The sequence below is a fragment of the Herpailurus yagouaroundi genome, unplaced genomic scaffold, assembly GCF_014898765.1.
Source record: "Herpailurus yagouaroundi ecotype Mexico unplaced genomic scaffold, PumYag 164, whole genome shotgun sequence".
NCBI lineage: Eukaryota > Metazoa > Chordata > Mammalia > Carnivora > Felidae > Herpailurus > Herpailurus yagouaroundi.
The window spans coordinates 46,985,054-46,996,143 of NW_024412405.1; the positions used below are offsets into that span (position 1 = coordinate 46,985,054).

The window sequence follows — 11,090 nt, forward strand, 5'->3', positions numbered from 1 at the left end:
AGTGACATTAAAATAACTATAAAAGAGGGGTGCCTGGGTGGCTCAGTCGGTTAAGCGTCCGACTTCAGCTCAGGTTATGATCTCACGATTCATGAGTTTGAGCCACATGGGCTCTGTGCTAACAGCTCAGCATCTGGAGCCTGCTTCTGATTGTGTGTGTGTCTCTCTCTGCCCCTCCCCTGCTTGCACTCTGTCTCTCTCTCTCAAAAATAAATAAACATCTTAAAAAATTAAAATAACTATAAAAGAAAATCTGAAAAAAATCCTTACCTAAGGAAAAACTGAGAACAAGGAAATAATGACTATTAATTGAATAAAATTTAAGCTATAAACTTAAGATAGACAAACAAGATATCTTCACCAGAGAGAAATTTTTATTAAAGTCATATAAAGTTATATAAAGAGTACCTGCACACAAAACCTGTGGCAAGATATCAGAGCTAAATGATTGTATGGCAAACCAAAAACACAACACAAGACAAAACAAGAAAAGACCGCAAGATACTTTACGTTACATATTTATTTAGCAATGAAATCACCTTTTCTATGTCTCTTAGGGACTCTCAAGTATTCAAGAAGCAATTGCCCTTAAAGTACTAGCTGAAAATCTATCCAATACTTCATTAATTGAATTATACGCAGTAAAATCTAGGGACTACAGTGAACACATTCAGGCAGTGTGCTCAGTACAAAATCTAGTACATGCGATTAACATTTCTAAGGCCAGAAAGAAAGCCCATGGGAATGAAGGTAATTTCCCGATTTTATCCACGTGTGGAACATGTCACACTACCTCCTCTCCTGGAGGTTTCTGAGGAATGCATTTTATTCCAGTTGCAGCCGAAGGCATGTTAGAACTTCTCAGACAATGTGTACTCTATACCTCTGTCTCCCCTGCGTGTTGGACGTGATTCCTTAAGAACCTATATAAATGATCATGCTCAGGGATATCTTCTGTCTTCCTTTGCCTTTTCCTTTTTGTTTTTGTTTTTGTTTTTGTTTTCAAGTTCACATGCCCATATTCCTGTTGATTATCTTACTAATGCTATAACTTTAATAAGCCGCCACCACCACCTAAAAACCTGCGGAGTCTATTAAAACACATTCTCGGGGTGCCTGGGTGGCTCAGTCGGTTGAGCGTCTGACTTCGGCTCAGGTCATGATCTTACAGTTTGTGAGTTTCAGCCCCCCCATCGGGCTCTGTGCTGACAGCTTAGAGCCTGCAGCCTTTGTGGATTCTGTGTCTCCCTCTCTCTGCCCCTCCCCCACCAGTGCTCTGTGTCTTTCTCTCTCAAAAATAAATAAATGTAAAAAATATATATTTTTTTAAACATTCTCAAATCTTGAGCTGAGAAAGAGAAGTACTAGCTAAACATCAATAAGGACTGTTGTTGCAAAATTTCAGAGACATACCAGCAGTCACCCATATTTTCTATTGAAAAATGAAACACTTAAAAGAGCAAATGTTAGCCCTAGTAAGGCAAGTACGTTGAGTGAAACCAGCATAGAAACGGGAGAGGGCTCATCTCAAACTCAATTCCCAAATAAGGATGGGGAATCGTGCCGTTGACTTCAGAACAGAGCTCATGACCCTCCAGAGCAGTTAGTCACTTGCGTGGCAAATTCCAAAAATTCCAGAAAATTATCCTCATCCCAGCCACATCACATAGCCATATCTACCAGAAATGCACGTCTCTTGGATGATGGCTGCAATTGCTATTATCTTCAGGGCTGCTTTTGTCGGTTTCTGGTTGTTGTCCTCCACTTGGATGAGAGTGGTATTAGAAAGGTAATGCTTCGGACCTTGTGTAGTAGCGGGATCTAAATTTATCTGTCCCTTTCCCAAGAGCTGCAGTGGTGAAAAGATGGAATGAAGAGTGTAGGAGGACAGAAAGGCCCAGGGGGAGAGAAGGAGCAGGAGGGGGGCACTAATGACTCCAAAGACTGAATTTACCTAAGGCTGCAGCAGGGCAGACATTTGTTTAATGAAATCATACATAGAACAAAAACACAAAACGAAACAAAAAACCACCACCACCAACAACAAAAACATTTGAAACAGATAAGCCTAGAGCTGTTCTGATTGCTGTTACAGTTGGAGCCTGGACCTCTGCCCACTGTCCTTTCCTTCCAGTCGCCCGCGTAGTTCCGAAGGTGCTAGGGTTCCAGGAAAGATGCTTTGAAAACCACTGGCCCATTGGAAGTTGATATAGTGAAAGCTATCATCTCTGATGTAAGAACCGTTCCTTCCTTTACACCTGTAATTATACAGCGGCGACGCATAGACCATTGGCACCATTCAAGGGCCGGTCCGAGCCCCCACCACACACAGCGCCCAGCCCCCCAACCCCCTTCAGGAGGAGTTGCCGTGGGAGCAGCAGCCGGCGGGCGTCAGAAAGGTAAACTGAGTCCCAGGCGGCTGAGCTACGAACCGCCTATCCCTGAGCTAGAGGCGACGTGCCACCACCCCGGTCACCCCACTTCTGTGTGTCCTTCTACGCCCAGGTCGAAAAGCCTGGGAGGGCCGCTGAGCGACCCCCGGAGCAGGAGCCAGTCCGAGCCCAGGGCGCCACCACCGCAGGAGCAATGTGAAACAGCGTCGCTTTCGTGGCCTGCTCACCACGAAACCCGGGTGGTGGCCTGCTCACCACTTGGACCCGGGACTGTCCAAGTTCCCGGGATGCAGAATAACACAGCCCATCCAGAAGAACTAGTCACAAAACTAAAACACATCGGGAAAGGCTCCTTTGGAGAAGTTTTCAAAGGAATTTGATACCGCACCCAGCAGGTGCTTGCTATCAAAGTCCCAGACCCCGAGGGAGCGGAAGAAGAAACTGCAGGCATTCAGCAAGAAATCGCTGTTTTGAGTCAGCGTGACAGCTCATATGTAACAAAATGCTATGGAGCATATCTAAAGCGTTCAAAATTAACAATGGAATACCCGGGTGGTGGTGGTTCATCCCTGACTCTTCCTCAAGCTGGTCCATTTGATGAGTGCCAGATCGCTACCCTGCTAAAGGAAATGTTGAAAGGTCTGCACTATCTCCGTTCAGAAAAGAAAATTCACTGAGACATAAAAAGCTGCCCACATCTTGCTGTCAGAACAAGGAGATGTTAAACCTGCTGACTTTGGAGTTACTGTCCAGCTGACAGATACACAAATTAAAAGAAATACCTTTGTGGGAACACCATTTTGGATGGCTCCTGAACTTCTTCAACGGTGGGCTTATAACTCAAAAGCTGACATTTGGTCATTGGGAATGACTGCTATTGAACCATCCAAGGCAGAGCCACCTAACTGTGATGTGCATCCAATGAGAGTTCTGTTTCTTATTCCAAAAAATATCCCCCAACTCTTGTTGGAGACTTTACTAAGTCCTTTAAGGAGTTTATTGATGCTTGCCTGAACAAAGAACCATGATTTTGTCCTACAGCTAAAGAACTCCTGAAACACAAATTCATTGTAAAAAAAAAATTCAAAGAAGACGTCTTATTTGACAGAACTGATAGATCAGTTTTAGGGATGGGAGGCAGAAGGGCACAGTGATGATGAAACTGATGCTGAGGGCTCTGATTCAGAATCCACCAGCAGGGAAAAAAATACTCCTGCTGAATGGAGCTTTACCAGCATGTGAAAGAAGCCCAATCCAAAGAAGCAAGGTCTTGCACAGACCCTGAGCCATTGGTCTATGGTAATCACACCTGCATTTGCTGAACTTAAACAGCAGGATGAGAATAACGCAAGCAGCAATCAGGCAGTTGAAGAACTCCAGAAACGTATTGCTGTGGCAGAAGCCGCCTGTCCTGGCATCACAGATAAAAAGGTGAAGAAATTAATTGAAAAATTTCAAAAGCATTCAGCAGATGGATTCCTTGAAGGGACTCCTTATTATTGGCGTCTACTTCATACAGACGCAGAGAAACCCACCAAAGCTACTTCAGCCTTAACAACGCTTAACTCATGAGCCCTGTGTGCCTTTTGGATCTTGGCAGCATTAAAGATCTAGGAAAAGCCATTCAACTACCTTGTGAGAGTGTTTATCATGTTATATATTTTTAAAATTTTTTTCAATGTTTATGTTTTGAGAGAGAGACAGAGCATGAGCAGGCCAGGGGTAGAGAGAGGAGACACAGAAACCGAAGCAGGCTCCTGGCTGTGAGCTGTCAGCACAGAGCCCGACGTGGGGCTCGAACTCACAAACCGTGAGATCGTGACCTGAGCCAAAGGCGGACACTTAACCAACAGAGCCACCCAGGTGCCACTTTATCATTTTATATTTTAAAGAGATTACTTTGTAAGGAATAATTTCTAATACTATGGTTTCCCCTGTATTCTACTAAATGTTGAGAGACAGTTTTGCTTTTAGGTACCATTATTACTTAAGTGACTGGCATGAAAACCTTTCCTGTTTTGATCTTTAGTTAACTGTATGCACACAGGTCTTTCAAAGTCATCCTAAATATTCGACTTTTGTAACCCATCAAGCTGCAAAATGCTTTTTTAAAAACATGAGCATATTCTAAAAATGACTATTGGTGGGGAGATGGAAACAAGTCTTACCTTCTTAAACAGAGGTTTTTCATAAGCTCTTGGAAATGAAACCCGGAAAAGTATTGACTCTTCCACGAAGTTGGTATGATATTCCAGGCAGCTCAATGACAATCGTTTTTGAGAACCCTGTGTTTGAAGCATTTACAGGCAACAGAGCTACCTCTTGGTGTGTGGTATTTACCTTCTCTTTCAGAAGAGGCAATTAACCCTTATTTAACACGGTTGGAAATTTAAAGCAATGCTAATTAGCCATGGATGGGGTTTTGGCAATACTGAAGAAATTAGTCAGGCTTCATTTTTAAAAACTTCAACTCATATTACATATTATATACCTGGATTTGGGAAGCTTAATAAAAGCTGATAATCATATGATTAAATACCTGATCAACAGGTATAGAATATACTCATAGCAGCATATTTTTTCATGGTAGTAAAATGTCCTATAAACTATTTATATATTTTTGTTCTTCATAATTACCCAGTACATAAGTATCATTTGTTCATATGAAAATAACCATAGGACAGGCTGATCTCTGCCCAAAGTTAGGTTAGACGGTATAGTTAATTTTCAGTTATATTTATGGTACTGTAACATGGGTAATACCTTTTCATTTTTAAGCCCAGTATGTATATTATGCCTGCCTAAGTTCTGAACTGGGGCTGTATTTCATTAGTTATAGAATTATTGATATTAATTAGTTTTGATAGTTAATGTTTGGATCTGCACAGTTTTGTCTTGTCACAGAAGTCATTTTTAAAAATCTGAATAATTGCCAAATATTAGAAGAAAAATGTTCTTCAAGTAAAGAATACAATTTTTAGTCAAAGTGGCCATTACCTCCTCTTTTTCTGTAATATTACAGACATTTGAATAACCTGTGGTTGTGTCATATACCAAGAAATTTCTTTTCAGTGGTGCCTATAACAATTACTTTTAACACATTATATTTTGAAGTGATAGTTCAGTTAAAATGTTCACCTGCTATGTAACTGAAACTGAATTTCAGTTTGTAATCTATAGAAATCTGGAAATAATTTTGCAACTCATCTCATGGATGAAATGAATATTTTTGTAAAAGTAAATTCTACAAATTTATAAATTGATTATTTGAAACTTTACAGCTGTGTCATGGGTAGGAATTGTATTGCTTATTAATTATTATGGTTATTAGTCCTGTAAACTGTTTCTAGATGAAGCATACTCCAGGGTTTTGGGAGGTTTAAAAATAGATATTTAAATTTCAAAAAAAAAAAACCCCTATGATCAAAGTTTTATGATTTCGGGTGTTAGTTTCTGAACCGATAGTTGGGAGGATGAACACAGAAAAGAAAGGTTTGATAGTTGTTTTTCAGCCAGATTCTCTGTACTATTATCCTCTGTACTATTAACATGCCTGTTTTCAAATACACAGTGCTAACTTAAACAAAGGTAAGGGGGCGTCTGGGTGGCTTAGTCGGTTAAGCGTCCGACTTCGGCTCAGGTCATGATATCACAGTCCGTGAGTTCGAGCCCCGTGTGGGGCTCTGTGCTGACAGCTCAGAGCCTGGAGCCTGCTTCGGATTCTGTGTCTCCCTCTCTCTCTGACCCTCCCCCATTCATGCTCTGTCTCTCTCTGTCTCAAAAATAAATAAACATTTAAAAAAATTTTTTTAAAACAAAGGTAAGTAGGGTCAGGCAGTCTCTCATATCCATGCACGGAGGTACTCCTCATCTCAGATGCTAAAGAGCTATAGAAACCCAGTCATTCCCTTCTTCGTATATCCTGTTGCTGCTTCTTTCTTGCTGCAGGTGGGCTTATTCTACTCTAACTCCATGTTAAGGAAATGGCCGCTCTAACTCCTGATCTATGTCTCTGTACATGAAACCAGCCAGATTCCCAAACTAGGTGTATTAGAAAGTACTTTGCTCAGCCCAGCTGGAGTTGAGCACCTCCAATCCCATCAGGATAATCCAGCTGATAACTCTGCAGGGTTGTAAGGCAACTTTCAGAAAAGAGAGCAGGGTGCTGGTCAGACTAATGATAGCTACCCAGCGCCCCCTTCCTGGAAGCCTGTGCCCCCTGACATAGCAGTGATGTGCTGGACCGGCTTGTACCAGTTAGCAAGAGCCGATTCTACCTATCACTTCCCAACTCTGTGTTCAATGATGTCATATTGGTAGCTTGAAATCAACCACGGTAGGCGTATTTATACCACGCAAACTGGCAAAAGCTATAAATCAGGGATATCTTTTATTTCAGAAAGTCCATTTATGAGCACCACACCATCACACAAGTCTCCATATTTGTGATGTTGGAGACAGTCACGTTAACATGGACTCACACACTGTGAAGCTCTGCAGAAAGCCTTAGTATCCTCTTCCTCACAAGTTTAGTCCTCTAGAAGGAACCCAGTAGACCTGTTCACTCAGGTGTGCTTATATGATGAAGAAGGCAAATAAAGCAAGACATAGGCATCACCATGGGCCAAATGCAGTATACCTCTGATTCTACACAAAGCTTTGTTTTCTCCTATACTTATTACAGGGTCAGACATAGATAAGAATGATCTTGAAGATTATCCACATTCTTGGTAAAAATAGAAAAACAGCAAATGAAGAACTCTAATGCAGAAGATGTGAAGAAATGGTAGAAAGAGGTTAGAAGAGCACTTCTTGGAATACAGTAGGGGTTCAATAAGTATTTTGGAAAGGAGGAAGAGAAGAAAGGAAATGGGAAAGGGGTGGGGGTACAGGAGCAAGAGGGAGATAGGGAAGAGAGAGAATATAAAAGGAAGTAATGAGCCGTCAATCAAAGCAAACAGTCCTCCACTGAGAGTAGAAACAAATGGTCTATTAACTGATAAATACAAAAGCATTCATTCAACACATTGTATCAAGTGCTGAACCTGTGACAGGGCTGGGTGCACAATGGTTAGTAGGACAGGGTCCCTGCCTCAGGCACTGTGCAATTCAGTGGAAGAGAGTCTCAAATAAATCATCGTCTCAATGTTGGTACATATGATGATTAGATAACCGTGAGGTGCTGAAGGAGACCATAGAGAAGCTTTCATCCCAAATCTGGGAGTCAGAAAAGACTTCCCAGAAAGGGAACATATAAAACAAGCCCTGAAGAACACATAAAAGCTTCACAAATGAATAGGATGAAGCAAAGGGAAATTCAGATGGAGGGGAACATTTATAAAATGGGTTTGGTGGTAAAGAGAAATAGGCAATCGTGAGTCTGAAGAAAGTTCAGACTGGTTGAGTATAGGCAAGAGAGTAAACTAAAGAGCTACACCACACCCGGTCATGGAGGCTTTCAGGCGTACTTAGAATTGGACTTTAAGGACAAAAGTTACGGAGAGGGATCTAAAGAAGAGAACGTTTGGGGCGCCTGGGTGGCGCAGTCGGTTAAGCGTCCCGCTTCAGCCAGGTCACGATCTCGCGGTCCGGGAGTTCGAGCCCCGCATCCGGCTCTGGGCTGATGGCTCAGAGCCTGGAGCCTGTTTCCGATTCTGTGTCTCCCTCTCTCTCTGCCCCTCCCCCGTTCATGCTCTGTCTCTCTCTGTCCCAAAAATAAATAAACGTTGAAAAAAAATTAAAAAAAAAAAGAAGAGAACGTTTTAGAAAAATCACTCAAATTAGTTCTTTTCTTCACCACCACCACTTTTTTCTCTCAACAGGATTGATACCACAACCCCCAGCTGGTCTCCATGACTCCCTTCCATCCCACCTCCAAACTATTTTCCACAGGGAAAGTAGAGAGACCAGCTGGTGGTTGTAACATCAATGCTGTTGAGAGAAGAGCAATGTGGAGGTAATGAGAAGTTTGAGAGTTACTTAGGGGATAAAGTCAGCAGGATTGGATGATTACCAGACCTTGGGGGATGAAGGAGAGACAGTCACTAGGAGAGACTCCAAGATTCCTGACCTGGGCAGGCGGCCGGATGGTGGTGCTATTGAATATAAGAAGGAAATGAAAGAAAAACAGGTTTAGCAGGGTGTATCAGGAGTTTAATTCTGGGGTGCTGTGGGGCATCCTGAGAGAGATGTATAGTAGGCAATTAATTAGAAAAGCATATGAGAGGGATTACCATGATTTACAATTTTTTACATGTTGGGTTATGAGAGAGTCGATAACATTGCTTTTCCCCATCCAAGCTAGCAATCAAATGAAACCTGGCCATGAGCAGACAGAAGCAAAATATCACCTTTGATTATAGATACATGCCATGTTTGTGTGAAAGGATTTCAATGGAACCAGAGGATATGAGATGTAGCATCTCACACATGTGCCCTCAGGATAATGGAATTTAAGAACCAAGAGACTGACTTTCATTAAGTGTATGATTTACAGAAGACCAAGACTTACCTCCTGACCTGTGAACATCTGCCAAGAATCTCTCTACATCCTCAAGCCAATGAAATTACTTCTTGGACTCTGGCTCAACTTCCTCCTCTTTGCATTCCTTACCATAAATACATTCTACTCCAAACCCTCCACAGACTCACCTGTAGCTTGTTATAGCATGGGTTTCCCGAATTGCAATTCCTCTGCTATTCCCAACTAAACTCAATTTCTGGTCATTTGTGTTGGCCTTCGTGTACCTCTTTATCTAGGTTGACATTTGGGAAACTTACATTGCCACTGTTGCATTTCTGATTTAGAGAGACTATGGTAGTCAGCCTCCAAGATGTCCCCCAATGACCCCTGCCCCATGGCATTCATGTCCCATACTAGGGCTGAATTTCATAACCAATAGGACATTGTGAAAATGGCAAATGTGATTTCTGAGGGTAGGTTATAAAAGACACTATAACTTCTCTCTTGCTTTCTTTTGGATCTCTTATTCTGTGGGAAGCCAACTTCCTTGTCATTAAATTATTCAGGCAGCCCTACAGAGGTACTCACATGGTAAGCAACTCAGAGGTCTTGCCAACAGCCATGAGAGTGAGCCACCTTGGAAACAGACCTTCCTAGTCAAACCCCTAGATGACTGAAGTCCCAACCAACATCCTGACGGTAACCACATGAGAAATCCAGACCCAGGACCACCCAGCTAAGCTGATTCTGAATTCTTAACCCACAGAAACAATGAGATAATAAATGTGAATTATTTTAAGCTACTAACTGTTGAGGGAAATTTGTTACACAGCAACAGATTAATAATACAGAAACTTACCAGGTCATAACACACATGCGAAAGAAATACAGGCTTCACCAATGGGTGTCCTGCCTTATGAAAGACAGTGGTTCTCAAACTTCAGCATTCAACACAATCACCTGAAGCATTTATTAAAGTATAGATTACTGGTCCCCACCCAAGAGTAGAGACTTAGTAGGCCTGAGGCAGGACCTGAATTCTGTAATTCTGTAGTGAGTTTCAAAGATTTGGGAGTTGATCAAGGAACAGATGTGATAGCTGTGAACACTGCAATAACATACAACAAGCTTTATTTGGCTGACACTTTGACACGTTCACATGTGGGGCAGGTCTCTCACCGCGTGAGATAATGCAGAGACCACCACCCAGCAAGAGGATCAAGTGTCTGGGTAATGTTGTGCAGCTGTCCATGGGGAGGGTCTGGGTCACAGAGCTCTGAAGGGCAGCAGCATCTTGGAGTCTTCTTTACAGCTCCAGTAGTTACCTTATCTTATCTATCTTGTCTTCTCTTATCTTATCTATGGTTAGTGGAGGCTGGCTGCAATTATATGGGGTATGCAAAGCGGGTAGGATCTATTTGGCTAATAATCTGCTAATTTATTAGGGCTCTGCTGAAAACATTTGGATATGTAAAAAATTAAGTTTGGTGCCAGTGGGCTATTGAGCTAACTGGTCCCATACTGCTGTGAAGAAGAAAACAGATTGGGCCAACACCCAGAGGCCATCTTTGGCTCATTTAAATTTTGTTTGTTTCTTTGTCTATTTTTGAGAGACAGACAGAGCATGAGTGGGGAAGAGGCAGAGAAAGGGAGACACAGAATCCGAAGCAAGCTCCAGACTCTGAGCTGTCAGCACAGAGCCCAACATGAGGCCTGAACCCATGAACCGCAAGATCATGACATGAGAGGAAGTTAGATGCTTAACTGCCTGAGCCACCCAGGTGCCCCTTCTTTTTAATTCTTTAATATTTTTTGGGGGGGTGGCTCATTCAGATAACAAATTCTCACAAGTCTCCAGAGAATCTTGAGGCCTTTGGTCTGAGAACACACTTTTGAGAACAACTGACCATAGGAAAAATAATGCAGGCTTCTTGTGAGCAGAGTGGCTCTAAAAAAGAGGGTGAGGTTCAGCTTCTTCTCCCAAGTTGGCATACCAAATAAAGTCTCTTTTCCTGAAGACAAGTAAAAAGGAAAGGGGAAGATTATTGTAATAGAAGTTCTATCCACAAGGACCAAATATTAGGACTAAGGAATAACTGTTTTCTCCCTAAGATGATGACTCTATGTCCTAAAAAAACATATTTTCTGTATGGATTTTTGTCATTGTTGTGCTTGTTCAGAAGAAAAAGCTCCAAGGAGGGCTGCCTAGTTTTCTATAAGCAGAAACCAGTTTC

General features: G+C 42.1%; 1 pseudogene; it reads left to right on the plus strand.

Annotated features, from left to right (window-relative positions):
* LOC121037911 (serine/threonine-protein kinase 26-like) overlaps positions 1 to 3,965 on the plus strand; it is a 35,817-nt pseudogene extending 31,852 nt beyond the window's left edge.
* Positions 3,966 to 11,090: the final 7,125 nt, after the last annotated feature.